General features: G+C 36.1%; 1 protein-coding gene and 1 non-coding gene across 9 annotated transcripts in view; one reads left to right on the top strand and one right to left on the bottom strand.

Annotated features, from left to right (window-relative positions):
* AKAP9 (A-kinase anchoring protein 9) overlaps positions 1-13,289 on the bottom strand; it is a 114,724-nt gene that overhangs the window by 88,235 nt on the left and 13,200 nt on the right. The gene's annotated exons all lie outside the window — the stretch shown is intronic.
* TRNAK-CUU lies at positions 5,509-5,580 on the top strand. Its single transcript has one exon. It is a non-coding gene; the product is annotated as a tRNA-Lys (tRNA).

Here is a 13,289-nt window from a genome sequence, read left to right as displayed (position 1 = left end):
TAGAAATCAAAATATTCCAAGGTAAAGGTAACAAATGTAATGAAATAACCTCTAATTTTGTCTTTCAATTTTATAGTAACCTGAAAATTAATTTACAGAAATTCTTTTTAATTTTTATTCCAGAGACAGACAAAAGCAAACCTGTCTTCCAGCAAGTATCATATTAAGGTTTTTTTCCAAAAGTTGCAAGTCAGAAAGCAGATCAAGTTATTGAAAACATCATAAAGAAATAGCAAAATAGCAAAATACATAATGAGGAAATAGTCCAAAACCAAACAGTGAGCAGATTACAAGACACACTACCTTGTAGCAAAACATGCTGAAGAACAAGAAGTCACAGGTGAGCCAGGCACACAGTTTAAAAACCAATTAGTATGTAAGCTATTCAAATACTGTAAGACATTGCCTTTTGAAGAGCTTATCACTTTTAATCACTTTACAGTGGTTTACACAAGAAAATCCATTTAAAATATTTTTCTTAACAAGAACAGAATTTCTGTTCAAATAAGAAAAACAAACATGTCAGGTTTTACCAATTAACATTCAAAATTAAATAGATTCTATCAATATAATCTGAAAACAAGAATCATTACTTTCCAGTTGAAGAATCCAAGATTAAGTGTTACAATATCTTTTATAAATGTATCTCCAATGTAAAGCATACAAATAAAGACGCTAAAGCTTTAAACTTTTAACATCAACTACTATCCAAATATCATGGGTTTTTTTAAATATGCTGCAATTTTAAGAAAAATATATAGAAAAGATAGCATGTTTGCTCATGATATTCACCAGTCGAGAAAACCAGGTTTCCATCCAACTTCTTCAGGAACACACAACTTAAGCAGGGCACACAGATTCCCTTTCCCAGTCTCCTTTTGGTTACAGTGCAAGCTGTCACTTGAAGTGCTCTCTGGTTCTCATCTGGCCCCAAGAGAGATGAGGAGCCCCAATCTAAATGAATGCATCGACAGATCCATTCTGTCTTGTGGCTGGTTTATGCTTTTGTCCCTTTATTTGTATTTCTTTGTGGGTTTCTTCAGCCTCCTCTTCCTTTTTAACGACTGACAGCTTGGCATATGGCTCCTGCTCTGTTTACAGGAGGAGGACTTGAAGATTTGCTGAGCCAAATATGCTCACCTAAGTATTTAATACTTACCTCCTCCCTACTACTTCTCTAATTAGTTCAACTTCATGATTTTTTTTTTCTATTTTTAAAATAGGCATCTTACATTATTTCATCAAAAATCTATTAAATCCAAAAATTCCGAACAGGAAAAGAAAGGATAGTCTCCTCCTACTTCAAAGTTTAAGAGAAAGAAACAAAAACAATCAACCAACCAACCAACCAAAAAACCCCAAAACCCAACTAAACAGAGATTTAGCTTCTCAAAAATGGGAAGGGTGAAGGTTTCAGTTGTCTCCTTAGGACACTCTACATTCTCCTAAAACTCTAAATTTATCTCAACAAAATATTTTCAGTTTATCCAAAAGACAAGCAGAATTTGTTCAAATGCCCAAGGACAGAAAGCAGACAACCCGACTTCAAGTGTAACTACAAAGAGATTTTGCTCTTTTTACTTTTTATTTTTAAATAATGAATGACATGTAGTGCCACTGGTCAAGAACCCTCTTTCCCAACTTGATTGAAACCTTCTGTAATGGCAAGTTAAGTTGGCTTTTTTAAAGCAGCTTTACAGTCTTTATTTGTCTACAAAATTAGATGTGTAGCTCAAGGACAAGTGAATTACTCCTTGTCCCTCTTCAAGTATTTTGCATATTTTAACTGAGGCATCTGGGCATGCCAGATTTCTCTCCTTTCAAAATTAAGTTGTCGACTTTCACTTCTTCAGAATTAGCAGATTAAAATCTACTATGGCAGTTATAAGCAAATGTTTTTTTTCTGTTTAAACACCGATGAAGATGGGCACACATGAAAGATAAACGCACGGGAAAGTGAACATGTTACGTTTTTGTATTACACAGGTTCTCAACCTCTGCATGAGTATCTACTACTCTGGAAACAACTGCACTGTTAGTGATGGATGCATGCACAAATCGTAGCACTTTTTACCCCACACATTCAAGCATGCACAAAACTGTTACACTACTAATACAATATAACTTTAAATTCACATTTTAAATTAGATTTTTAAAAGTAGAAATGAGAGAAGTGGCATAACAAAAAGTTATGTTGACTAAATACTTTCTGTGATGCTCACACCAAAAGAGGGGAGTCTCAAATATCGAATTCCTTCTCATAAACTAGAGTTGAGGATCTATCTATGTTTCAATGACAAGCAGGAAAAAGTCTGCCAGCAGTCATGGGAGCCAAGGAAAACAAATTTTTTAGAAATAAAACTTTCAATTAAACAGAAAGGTATTTCCATATTTTGTATTTCTAGAAAAAAATATATTTTCCAGTGTGAACAAAACATGAAAAAAATACACACTGATACAATGTGTAATCCTGTCTTCCAGGCACATCAGCTTGATTATGCCAGAACTAAGCCTGTGGGGAACTTAAAGCTGCTTCAGTCAGTTCTGAATCTGCAGTTTTGAAACAATTCAATGTCAAGTCTCTGTCAAGTTACAGAAAGTTGCAAAAGTTGCAAGCAAGAGCATGTAAAGCAAGCAAGTATGTAAACACAGGAGGTACCCATGGAGGAGGAAGGATCCAAAAAAACAGAAGCTGAAGGACAACTCAGAATAGGCTCTCTGCATTGATACACTTCCAAGGAGTGACAGAGAATGAGCACCTTTCTCTGGGAAAGTATTAGGAGAATAGCCATGATCCAACTTTACCATAGCTTTTAGCACATCTGAAAACCAGTCTAGAGCGTCTTTTATCACTATTCACCTATCTGCCAGCGCATTGCCTCTAGCTTCTCCCATCATGCTGATAAAACCTTGCTTGGATCCTGAAAGCAATACTGAACCCTGACAAAAACTCCATCAGTGTTTTTCAATAGTGAAAAACAACTAATTTTCCTCCTTGACTCTCAGCTTTTGCAACTAAATTAACTAACAACTCGCAATTCCCAGCTCATAGGTTTTTCAGGTCCTGCTTCTAGACAAAAAAGCAATCCTCTTGAAAACAGGCATTTCCACTTCATAGCATTTAAAAAAATTAAATTATGGAGTCTATGTTTATTGTCTGAAATATTTCTATCCAACCCAGTGTACAATGACATTCTTAAGTATAATAAATAGACTGAAGTTTTAAGCTAAACTCTGAGAATGAAACTATGTTTCTTTCCTTTTAATGCATAAAAAGCTACAATAAAATTGTGCAGGAAGAATTACATGTTTATTTTCAGATCTCCAGAGGTGCCATTTACAATAGCTGCTCAGCTTTCTATCAGTTTGGAAAATGGGAAATGAACGTTAGCACTAAATTCTCTGCATAAGACATGTTGACTCTTATAAACAGAAAAACACTTACTGAAAGTCACCAGACTACAATAGAGCAGCATGCAGATTGGTAATGGGTATACTTTTCAAAATCATTTCCCAGAGTAAAATAACAACTGAATAGAAGAACTCAGGAATTTAGAGGATATATGTATTTATCTGGTTCTAATTATAACTTCTTTCTATTCATGAATCCCAAAACAACACACTGGCCCCAGTCCCACATCACAGACTGAACCAAAATTACAGACCAACATTATCTTCATTTTTAAATGCCGACATCCTCAAACTAGAGAGTCAGAAAAGCAGAAGAGAATCAACTGCTATTAGGCACTACTCTTGAGACAGAAGGGAACTAACTTGCAGAATGAAGGGGATTAGTTGTGTAAACTATGCCACTTATGATAGCTCATGTACTGCTATAATTACAACAGGAACATTATTTATTTATTGAGCTACCTTCAGCAGATTCTAACCCTTGGCACTTCTGCAGTAATCTAGATTGTTGGGTTACACTGTCCATCGATTAATTTCAAATATGGTCTAACTGAACTATTTCTATAGTAAAAGTCTATGTTAAAATAAAATTTGGCTCCAACAGAATGCAAAACTCAATCTCCTCTTAAGCACTTAAAAAAAAAAATTTGAACAGAAGTTGCAACATTTAATCACTGCCCATATACCAGCAGAAGAAAATACTGGAAAAAATCCATGTAAATCAAAGAAGCTACATTTATAAAGCATGAATAGCTATATTTTTATTTCGCATGCTTAAAAGACTTTTTAAAACAGAAACACACTAAGTGCCATTTAAAACTGGATGCTGCTTTGTGAATGTTTATTATTTCTTAACATTCTCAGACAAAGTAATAGATCTGGATAGTCTCATTTTCAAAGGTATTACAGTTAACAAGAATTTAAATTTCTCAGTGCCTCCAAAGAAGGATGTTATGTAATAAGATAGACAATATTTGCTGCAGCTACTGTTTAAAAAACAACTTTTAATTGTTAAGATAAGAAATTTATAGGTAGCACATCCTGTACAAGTATAGCTGTACAGTCATACTTGATGTACCTGTACACAAACATTACTGGATTCAAACTTTAACTTTCTAAAAACACACACATCTCAAATTCAGTGCTGCATAGGCACCTCTTATAGATAGAGCATGTTCACCTGCTTCACCTCTGTTCACCTCTCACAGTTCCTCTTGAGTACAAAATCTCTATTTTTATTCTCATTTAAAGAGCAAGTAAAGAAGGATGAGTGGCAAACTTACAGATTGACAACAAAAGGGAACCTCAGAGAAGCTGCTACAGGCAAGTCATTATTCTTTTCATTTCTACACAGTACAATAAAAGCATGAATGGAGATCTAATCTACATCATGCATTTCTCAACTACTATAACTTCAAAAGAGGTTCCAGATACTCCTTAAACTTGAGATGAATGTATCCTACTCACAGAAGGGGACTTGTTCTTTATCAGAAGTTCTCAAACAGTCTGGTATCCAGTGAAAAATGTTCTGTGCTGGACCAGGCCATCTTTAGATCACTCATCTTATGTAAACAGACACGGACTTCTGAATCTTCTGGTCTCTAGCTAAAAGCAGTGGTTAATGGCTAAAAGTAAAATTGACAGACCTGTAATATTTAGTATCTTTATAGATAATCTGGATGATGAATTTGAATGCACCTTAACCAAGTTCATGAATCACAACAAACATGAAAGACAGATACACCAGAAGGAAGAACCATCATACAGAGAGACCTCAACATGCTGGAGGACTAAGCCAACAAGAACTGCACGTGATTTAATAAAAATAAACATCAAGTCCTGCACCTGGGATGGAATTATCCCACACTGCAGTAACAGCTGGGAACTGACTGAGGTGGTGTGTAGCTCTGCTGAAGATGACCTGAGAGTTAACCAACAAAGCTAACCATGAGAAAGCAGCATGCCCTCCCTGGCAGCAACGAAGAGAAACCATCAAACTTTGAAATGACTCTCAATGCCTGCCATAGTAAATGACTAAGTTACAAATCCAACTACCTGTACACCAGTTTTGCAATTAACTACTTACTGAATGGGGGCCCCCTGGTGGTCTAGTGGTTAGGATGCGGCACTCTTACCGCCGCGGCCCGGGTTCGATTCCTGGTCAGGGAACTCCTGCGGGCAGATGGAGCTCGTCAGCCCTGTAAGGCCATCCATCTAAGAGAAGGTCACTCTAAACAAACCTACGTCCTGAGGACCTCGCTGTCACCGTCCGAGCTCACTCGGCCCCAGCAGATGAACCTCAGGATTAAAGGGTGGGCTCAGTTCAGCGCACACTGGGTCTCACCTAAAAAATCCACTGCGCAGGCTCGAAGGGTTAATGACCTTTCCCAAATCTTCGCTCGCGAAGACTGGCCATGATGATGATGATGACTTACTGAATGACTAAAAAGATTCCATGTTTTGTAAAAAGGATTTGGTGATAATACCATTTGTTATTTGAGAATCTGTCCCACAATACAATGGAAAAAAGCTCAGGGAGCCTAACAAACAAATCCTGGCTTCAGCGCTTCAATGCAGATGTGTTTAACTGCAGAAAACATATCTTAAACTTTCAATCTAGCAGACTCTCCACAGCTGCAGCATCTGCAACTGAGCACATGGAGGGTAGGAAAAAGTGAAATAGTATTTTTTGTCATGTGTTGCTTCAGACTTGCCACCAACACAAAAGCCACAAATTTGTCTCAGAAAGATATATTTAGTCTGCATATAGAGCGAATGCTAAAGAGTCTGCTGCAAGCTGCATCTGAAAGTACAACATGCATTGTGGCAAACTGTACTGTACTGGTGATAACTATATGTGCCAGAATCAGACAGACTCTGGCTGCAAGTACATGATAACATTCAATTATATCATGAAACTCATGGAAGATCATAAGCAGTCTTGTGATAGAAAGGCTCACGCTTTTCCAGTCATAATGTTCCTAATACTCATCACTGAATGATAATAAAGTATAAATTCTGAAAGATTATTGAGAGTGACAGTGAAACCAAAATGTGTAGACTAAGACAGACTGACACCTTGTCTTAAAAGGTGAAGGATTAATTTAAGAAACACCTGTTCTAGTAATGATAGGTCACTACTCCCCTTGACCATAGGTAAGCAATAATTCCTACAAAGGCTTTCAGTGAAACATAAAGAAGAAAAAGCAGGGCCCTGAGGTGGGATTTGTTTGGATCATTTATTAAGCACATATACATCCCACAAAATCTTGACCTGGGTGTTTTGCAAGCTAATAGTGACAAAGCAAAAAGGCCAACCTGAATTTGAAATTTTGACATTGTTCAGAAGCTGGATATTTGCTGTGGTTTAAGCTTATCTATCCCACCTTACCCTGGATAACTGAAAAAATACCTGCCATAATCTCTCTCTCAGTCATTACCTGGTTTTGTGATTCCAATATACAGTCACATTTTTATGTTTCACAGCAGCAGATAAGAGGCCCTAAAAAGCGATAAGGAAAAGAGTCTGGGAGACAGCAACACTGAGATTTAGGCAGTAAATCTCGCCTAGGCTCTTTAAGACTCATTTGCTGTTAGGCCACCAAGTTCTGTAAAAGCTTGACAGTCTGTCCCCTAAGAGGTGCTGAACAGTTAACTGGTAACTGTATTAGAGAAGAAAGTAGCACTTTGTCACTTTTTGTCATATTCTCAAAAGGTGTAAACACTGAGGGTTGTGTTGTGAAAGCACTAACTCCACATGTAGGCAAATTTATAGTGCTGCCTGCTTCTTATAGAGTCCTGATGCCTATACTAAGAAAATAATAACACAGTGAGATGAATGAAAAATTCTCAAGTACAGAGGATAAACAGACATCTTTCTAGTGAAGTCTACCAATTCTATTCTAGTCTGCTAATCAACAAATAGGAGAGTATCACAACTCTTTTCAAATCCTGAGATAAAAACTTCAAGAAGATAAGTAAGCAACCTGCAAATACCTATTATGTCACATAGCTGAAAATCCAATCTCTAAGTGAAGAATTAATGTTCTTTGCAAGTTTCAATCTGCTTATCTGTTGAGCCAAGTGGACCTTTATTTGTTCCATTCAACAGATGCTGAATTTACTAAATGGGAAACATCAGGCTGAATGAACAAGAAATAATCACCCAGGAACGAGGTACTTCAGATCTCATTTTTAGGTTGCATTCATAGCCAGATTTTCCCAAATAGCTAAAGCAAGACTGTAGAATGTCTCCCCTGATAGAGACTTCAGTGGCTCAGAGTATTACAGGATGACAATAAGACTATGAAAGTTTCCAAAGAAGTGCTATAGTCTCTGCCTAAATACAAACTTGTGAGTCTTTCAGCTTCAGAGACAGTACTTGCAGTACTCTGAAGAAAACCAATGGGACCACCACAATTTACATTTATAGCTGAAGTACCACGAAGGTCAACACAGGATGAGAAGAACAGCACCTTGGGCAATTCTTTTAGCAGCCTCTATCAAGTTAGAGTACTGTTGGCAGTGCTAATAACCAAGGGTGCTGAACTTGAATGAACCCCTCCAGATGGCACTGTGAGCTGGAAAGCCTCAGAATTAGTGTGGTTCTGATCTGGTCTGCTCTTCCCTGTCCCAAGAGTTTAAATAGGAACAGATCTAGGAGTAGCTAAGTTCATTACAGTTGGGTTATTTTCTGGACAAGGAATGGAAGTTAAGTGCATGAAAATTCCCTCAAGTAAGGTTACAATGACTGACACAAGTACACCAAGCACATTTCAATGCTGGACTGCTTCAAGAAATGCAATGCCTCAAACTATCTTCTAAAAAAAATTGCTCAGCTGGTGTCTTAACTAAACTGCTTCTACAGACATGATTTATATATTGTTCCTATCTACTTTTAACTTTACTCTTCTCACATTGAATGCCTCTGCTGATGTATAGGGCGAAAAAAACATCTGACCCACATTGGTACCATATGTCCCCGAAGTGAAGAGGAAATAAATGGATTGGGCCAAGCTGTTAGTGACAAAAATGAGAGGGCAGCAGAAGCTTGTTTCATGCTGCTCTCTAAAAACACACAGATCATCCATACTTGAAGCCTGAAACATTAGGAAGTCTTTGGCCAGCAAGGCAAAGGGCTCTGACATAAAACAGAGCCTTCTTTACTCTCCATTAAATGATGAAGGTCACCAGTTGTCTCAAAAGACACCATCTATCCTTTGCCTTTGCCCAGAGTTTCAAAGGCTGGGTAAGAAGGGGAAGGCAAAAAGAGTTATGCACTGACAGAAACACACTCCTATTCCACTAGGTTTAATTAAAAACTAGGTTTTAATTAAAAACTGGATCCTGAAACGTTCTTTAGCTAGGCTGAAAAAACCCCATGGCACAAAGTCAGCCTTAAATGTCCTAAAATCTTTTGAATAAATTTTTGGTAGGAAGTTACAGAAGGAGAAGGATGTATCACAATGCTAACAAATGGATTCTCGAATATGTTTAAGAAAAATGTTTCTCCCTCTACTGTCTTAGCCTTTCTAAAATAACCCAACTTCTACAGCCAATAAATTCCAGGTTGGAGTTAAAATTCTGTCAAATGAATTTTAATAAAGGAGATACAAATGTTTCAGTTATATTTTAATCTTCTAGAAGAATGAGGAAAAAAAGTTTTACTACTTACTTTGCTAAACTGCTAGTTTTTAAGGACTCATATGATCTCCACCAATTCTTTGAAATGGAAAACTTCGCTGCTTTGTCATGCCGTTCCTCACATCTCATGCAAGTGTTTTGAAAATTTGCCCAGAAGACGGGTTTGTATACTAATTCATTCTTGAAAATGAATCTTAATATTAGATTTAGATACTCTGAAAGCATTAGCTGCTTTCCACACAGTTACAGCACTGTTCATCGGACTGTATGAACATGTTATCTCACAGTCCTTTAGAAACAAATGTATCAATATTTATCTTCAGGCACTTTTCTGAGGTGTTTTGGTATCCACATACAGCAGTAGATAACTTCAGCTCTGACATCCATGCAAGGACAGTAAGCTCAGTGAAGTGCAGGACCCTAAGCAGGATGTAAATGTAGATGAGGTTCTATAAAGTAAAACAGTAGGTTCTTTTTAAAGTGTATGTGAGAGTTTACACTATTTTAGTATCACCTTCCTACCAAATGAAAACACCGGATGTGATATGTTTTGCTGACACAAACAAAAGACAGACTTCAGGAAGCGAACAGGCAATTTGATCTCTGGTGATTTAAGTCAAGATATCAAATGATCATATCTTAGCAACACTTAACAGCTGAACAATAACTGGTGGAGGCTATGACAGATAGAATAATAAATAAAACTTTTGAGTGCCAAAAGGAGACACAACCTTACCTATCATGGTCTCGATGTGTAACAACATGATCCCCCTTCACCTTAATGAAAAGCTGCCAAATATTGTGCTAGAACTTAAGAATAACTAATAAAACTAAGCCACTGGTGGCATGTAGTAGACTAAATGAGGTAGTGTACACATGCTACACGCGACACCAACCAAATGGAAAGTTAAATTGCCATGTATCTCCACTGGTCAAAGGTATACAGAACAACCAAGACAAAGCTTGTGCTCAATAAATCTGATCACATGAAGATAAAGGCAAAACAAAAGCAAACACACAAAGAAACAAACAAAAAGGCCTGAGACTTGCAAAAGTTATCACACCTCAAAGTCTCTGGGACAGATTAAAGTAATGCCAACAAAATACACTTGGCAGAACAATCATTAGACAGAAGCCATAATTGGTACAATATTTCATAAAGATGAACTCTTTTGCAAGTTTCTGCATTGACATTTTTTGTAAGGTTGTAAAATTACAACTGTGGTTAAGATTTTAAGTACTTTTCTCCCACTCAATTCCTGATGAAATGAGCCTTGTGAAACAAGCTATCTTCTGAAAGTAAAAGTCAGATACTGCCCTCCTGAACAGAAGACCAAACAGAGATGGTCCCCAGGCTATTTAAGTATTAAAACTGTGTAGTAGCTTCCAGTTTTACGTGTTTTTTCTTTCAATATTGTGTTCGATTCAACAAAATTGTAGTGTTAGGCTTTACATTTACTGCAGTTGACTTCTACAGACCCATTGCTGTCAAGTGAGTAACAAGGATCAATTTTTGTCATTCCTACCTGCAGAACCATACTTCATGAACTGTTCACAATGAATTACTTAAACAAACCACAAATATGAATATGCCCCACACAACAAGAAAGAGAAATACAGATAGAAGTAATGGACTTTTACAGATAACAAGCTTTAGCTGGGCTTCAAAAAAAACCACCAACAAACATTTCACAGCATAGTAGCAACTTAGTGGTTAAATATAGGCATTAACACATTAATCTGTTCAGAACTTTAATTTTTGGAAAGCAAGAGAGTCATCAGACATGTGTCAGTAAGCATGCTCCCTTCTGTGTCACAAAAATAAACTTACTAACAATCTGAGCATTGCTTATGTAGTACCTTCCCTCTATTTCTTCTTAAAGCAACTGTTTTAACACCTGTTCTTTAACAAGCATATAGTGGTATCAGCTATGTAACTAAATATAGTTGAATCAACAGCTGGAGACGCCTTTAATTAATCCCTCAGAGTTCTTACAGGATAACAATTTATTTTAAGAAAACAACTGCAATGCAGTAACACAGTTAAGCATTAAGCATGTTCATTCCACTATAGGTCTTAAAAAAGGTTCAAGTAAAAAGAAATGTCTTTCAGGATAGGTATAGTCTAAAAAGCAATGAAACTATGTCCTCAAATACTACAAGCAGTCAAACAGTTAATAAATCTCTGCCTTGTTCCTTAATTTTCTTCACATACTGCCCTTCTTCAAAACTGTATGAAAACATTCCTGAAACTATGGGGCACTGAAAAAGTAAATCTATCTTTTCCTTGAGCCCAAATTAATGCTAAACTTCAATCTAAGTTTCAGTAATAATAGATCGAAAGAGCAAAGTTTTGTTCCGGTAAAATAAAAAATTATTTTCATATCTAATATTTAGTAATTTTTCTCCTCAAATATAATTTTTCTTCTTATTAACCATGTCCAATTGCAATTTATCACATCCTAGAACACAGAGTTTACTCCTCATTTTTATGAGGAATCTGAGGGAGAAAAAAGTTATACAGGACACTGAACTTCATGGATTGGGCAGAACAAGCCTGATCCTTCAAAGAGAAGTTCTCAGGGTTTCTCTAAAAGCATTTTAAACTCTAGGAGAGAGCAGTCCTAAATACTTTATGACCTTAAGACTTTAATACCAATGAAACAACCAATTCTGACGTTGTGGTAGAATATTCTTCATTATCACCAAGATAAAGGCTTGATAGTGTCAAATCTGATGAATTCTTTTTCAAGAAAAACTTTAAAAAGCTTCTTTTTTTTGGCGAAGTTCCATTAAACACCACAAAATAACACTGATTGCTTAATGAGAAGTTACTTGAGAACAAATGTTCTAATTGTTAGCTGGGCACAGAATAATTTCTTATTATTAACAAAAAAAAATAGTTGGCTCCAAAAATCCCACACTCCAACTTAGCACTTAATATAAAAATCCATATAGAGTAGATAACACATGATATTTATACAATGAAATTTAAAATACCATATAAATACCCTAATTCAGAAACACACAAAAATCACAATCTACGGCCATCTGTGCCTGCCAGTTAGAAGCCAACAACAAAAATACAAAAGTATGCAAAAGCAATGGTTGCCAGAAACTTCACACAGTGCTTGTCAATCAAATCACTGGGAATCTGCAAGTTTATATGTAACACAGACACTTTATTCTGCTTATTAATTGTCTTACATGTTTAAAAGTTAAGGTTGACACTTTTCATTTTTACAAAGACTGAACTATTAACATTAAACTATAAAAAATACAAATAAAAATACAAAAAATTATAAAAATATAAAGCTTCAAGAAGGAAAGTAATGACAGTTATGTTTCTAATACCAGTATCCTAAATACAAATTCCTTGCACTGTCTGATTTTGAATATTACCAGACTGGTTTATATTTTGGTTTACATGCATTTATGTAAGAAATAACTATAAGGAAAATGTTTAAGTTTTCAACTGAGGAAAAATCACCAGAATAAATATACTTTCACCTGTTTTATAGCATTCTGCACATTACTTCAAGTGGATTCCTAATAAAATACTTGAAACCCATTTTCCCCACACAGATAGAGCTACATAGACATTATGGTTCAAATTAAAAAGATATCCTTCCCCAAACCAAGTAGATGAAGACAAATATACAAATATACAGACTTATTTTAGGGAGCACGGAAAGAGTGAAACACTTTCATAAGTTATCTTAATTGCTAGTCACCATACTGCATTATTTTTTTTTATCAAAAAAAATTGCAGTTTTTATATAACCCTTTTGTTGCACAGATTAGCTCAGCTCCTTAGGATGTAGTATAGTACTAAACTACTGAATACATGCCTACTTATTTGTATTTTCCTAAATTACCTTTATGTTGGGTCTAATCTGGCTCTGTGAAATGGATTATTTGAATGTCATTCTCCCAACAAACAGGAATATCTTATTGCAGTTGCTTGGGAAGAATGAATTTGTATCTAATTATTTCCTTGTTTTTTCAGACTGTCAAAGTCTTTCTGAAAAGAAATCCTCACTTCAATTTAGTAACCACTCTCCCTAACGGTCTCATCCGTGAACATGCTGAAGGCACACTCCTTCCTATTTTCCAGGTCATTTAAAAAACATCAAACAGTAGTATAGTTAGTTAGTATGGCCAGTCTTTGCAAACGAAGATTTGGGAAAGGTCATTAACCCTTCGAGCCTGCGCAGTGGATTTTTTAGGTGAGA

Source organism: Lepidothrix coronata, unplaced genomic scaffold (genome assembly GCF_001604755.1).
Source record: "Lepidothrix coronata isolate B3197 unplaced genomic scaffold, Lepidothrix_coronata-1.0 Scaffold62, whole genome shotgun sequence".
NCBI classification, from domain to species: domain Eukaryota; kingdom Metazoa; phylum Chordata; class Aves; order Passeriformes; family Pipridae; genus Lepidothrix; species Lepidothrix coronata.
Note: the sequence above shows the minus strand (reverse complement) of the source record. Positions and strands in the feature narration are given on the sequence as shown.